Source organism: Meleagris gallopavo, unplaced genomic scaffold, assembly GCF_000146605.3.
Source record: "Meleagris gallopavo isolate NT-WF06-2002-E0010 breed Aviagen turkey brand Nicholas breeding stock unplaced genomic scaffold, Turkey_5.1 ChrUn_random_7180001881329, whole genome shotgun sequence".
NCBI lineage: Eukaryota > Metazoa > Chordata > Aves > Galliformes > Phasianidae > Meleagris > Meleagris gallopavo.
The window spans coordinates 8,023-11,642 of NW_011145507.1; the positions used below are offsets into that span (position 1 = coordinate 8,023).

Below are 3,620 nucleotides of genomic sequence, written 5' to 3' on the forward strand. Positions count from 1 at the left end.
ATGTGGGGCAGTGAGATGTGGGGCAGAGCAATGGGGGGCGGTGAGATGTGGGGCAGGAGGGATGGGGAGCAGTGAGATGTGGGGCAGAGGGATGGGGGGCAGTGAGATGTGGGGCAGTGATGGGGGGCAGAGGGATGTGGGGACACGGTGAGATGGGGATGTCGTGATATCGGGGGGATGTCGTGACATGGGGATATCCTGACGTGGGGACAGTGTGACGTGGGGATGTTCTTAGCTGGGGATGTCGTGACGAAAGGATATCCTGATACGGGGATGTCGTGACATGGGGATGTCGTAAGATCAGGGTGTTGTGACAGGGATGTCGTGACACGGGGATATTGTGAGAAGGGGATGTCCTGATATGGGTATGTCCTGACAAGGGGATGTCGTGACAAGGGGATGTCGTGACATGGGGATGTCTTGACATGGGGATGTCCTGACGAGGGGATGTCGTGACATGGGGACAGTGTGACATGGGGATGTTGCGATATGGGGATGTCCTGATATGGGGATGTCATGATTTGGGGATATCGTGACATGGGGACAGTGTGACATGGGGATTTCCTGAAATGGGGATGTCATGACATGGGGGTGTCCTGACATGAGGATGTCATGATTTGGGGATATCGTGACATGGGGACAGCGTGACATGGGGATGATGTGACAGAGATATTTTGACCTGGGGATATCGTGATATGGGGACATTGTGACATGGGGATGTCGTGACACGGGGATGTTGTGACATGAGGGCAGTCTGACATTTGGATGTCGTGACATGGGGATGTCTTGACAAGGGGATATCGTGACATTGGTCTATCGTGACATGGGGATTTCCAGAAATGGGGATGTCGTGACATAGGGATATCATGACATGGGGATGTTTTATCATGGGGATGTCATGATATAAGGATATTGTGATATGGGGATGTTGCGACATGGGGATGTCGTGACGTGGGGATTTCATCATGTGGGGATGTCATGACATAGCGATATCCTGACACGGGGTATGTTGTGACATGGGGATATCGTGACGTGGGGATGTTGTGACATGGGGACAGTTTGACATGGAAATGTCACGATAAGGGTATGTCACAACATGCGGATGTCAAGGCATTGGGATGTCGTGACATGGGGGTGTAATATGGGGATATCATGACATGGGGACAGTGTGACATGGGGATGTCATGACATGGGGATGTTCTGACATGGGGATGTCGTGTCACAGAACTGTCGTGACATCGGGATATCGTGATATGGGGATGTCGAGACCTGGGGATGTTGTGACGTGGGGACAGCGTGACATGGGGACAGTGATGTGGGGATGTCGTGACATGGGGATTTCACGATACGGGGATGTTGTGACATGGGGACATTCTGACACGGGGATACCGTGACATGCAGATGTCGAGACGTGGGGATGTCATGACATGGGGATGTCATGATGTGGGGATGTCATGACATGGGGATGTTTAACGTGGGGATGTCGTGATATGGAGACTGACACGGGGATGTTGTGACATGGGGGTTTCGCGATATGGGGATGTTGTGACATGGGGACATTCTGACTTGGGGATATCGTAACATGCAGATGTCAAGACGTGGGGATATCATGACATGGGGATGTCGCGACATGAGGATGTCGTGACATGGGAACGGGGTGACATGGGGATTTCGTGACATGGAGATGTCATGGCATGGGGATGTCGTGACAAAGGACAGTGGGACATGGGGACATTGTTACATGGGGATATCGTGACATGGGGACGTTGTGACGTGGGGATGTGTCGTGACATGGGGACCGTGGGACATGGGGGTGTCGTGACATGGAAGTGTTGTTATGGGGGATATTGTGACATGGGGATGTCGTGACATGGGGACAGTTTGACATGGGGATGTTGTGACATGGAAGTGTCGTGACATGGGGTAATCTTGACATGGGGTTTGTCATGACGTGGGGATGTCCTGACGAGGGGATGTCGTGACATGGGGACAGTGTGACATGGGGATGTTTTAACGTGGTGATGTCATGACATGGAGATGTCATGATTTGGGGATGTTGTGACATGGGGATGTCGTGACATGGGGATGTTGTTATTTGGGTATATCATGACATGGGGACAGCGTGATGTGGGGATGTCGTGACATGGGGATGTTGCGGTATGGGGATGTCTTGACATGGGGATGTCGTGACATGGGGACAGTATGATGTGGGGGTATTGTGATATGGGGATGTCATGACGTGGGGATATCTTTATCTGGGGATGTCATGACATAGGTTTGTCGTGACAAGGGGACAGTGGGACATGGGGATGTCATGACATGGAGTTACCTTGACATGGGACAGTGAGACATGGGGATATCGTGACAAGGGGATGTCGTGACATGGGGGCAGTGTGACATGGGGATGTCCCGACAGGAGGGTGTTGTCACACAGGGATGTTGTGACATTGGGACGTAGTAAAATGGGGATATCGTGACATGGGGATGTTGTGACCTGGTGATATTGTGACATGGGGACAGTGTGACATGGAAATGTCGTGACATGGGAACACGACACGATATGGGGATATCGTGACATGGGGACAGTGTGACACGGGGATGTTGTCATGGAGATATCATGACATGAAACTATCTTGACATAAGGTCATCGTGACATGGGGATGTCGTGTCACAGGGATGTCGTGACATGGGGATGTCGTGATATCGCGACACTGTGATATGGGGATGTCGTGACGTGGGGATATCTTGACATGGGGATGTCATGACATGGAGATGATATTTGGGGATATTGTGATATGGGGACAGTGTGACATGGAGATATCGTGACTTGGGGATGTTGTGACATGGGGACAGTTTGACATGGGGATGTCGTGACATGGGGATATTGTGACATGAGGATGTCGTGATATGGGGACACAGTGACATGGGGATGTCATGACAGGGATGTCGTGATATGGGAATGTTCTGACATGGGGATGTCGTGACGTGGGGATGCTGAGACATGGAAATGTCGTGACATGGGAACAGGATGACATGATATCATGACATGGGCATATCATGACATGGGGATGTGGTGACAAGTGTATGTCATGACATGGGGACAGTGTGACATGGGGACAGTGGTGACATGGGGATATCCTAATGTGGGGATGTCGTGACATGGGGACAGTGTGACATGGGGATGTCATGATATGGGGATGTCGTGACATGAGGATGTCGTGACATGGGGACAGTGTGACATGGGGATGTCATGATATGGGGATGTCGTGACATGAGGATGTCGTGACATGGGGACAGTGTGACATGGGGATGTCATGATATGGGGATGTCGTGACATGGGGACAGTGTGACATGGGGATGTCGTGACATGGGGATGTTGTGACATGGGGACAATGTGACATGGGGACAATGTAACATGGGGATGTCATGATATGGGGATGTCGTGACATGGGGACAGTGTGACATGGGGATGTTGTGACATGGGGACAATGTGACATGGGGATGTCATGATATGGGGATATCGTGACATGGGGACAGTGTAACATGAGGACAATGTAACATGGGGATGTCACGATATGGGGATGTCGTGACATGGGGACAGTGTGACATGGGGATGTCAT

At 51.3% G+C, this 3,620-nt stretch overlaps 2 pseudogenes; both read right to left on the reverse strand.

Moving 5' to 3' along the window:
- Positions 1 to 4: 4 nt before the first annotated feature.
- On the reverse strand, positions 5 to 1,369 carry LOC116217693 (annotated as a pseudogene).
- An 83-nt stretch (positions 1,370 to 1,452) lies between these two features.
- Positions 1,453 to 3,571, reverse strand: LOC116217692 (annotated as a pseudogene).
- Between the last annotated feature and the right edge of the window lie 49 nt (positions 3,572 to 3,620).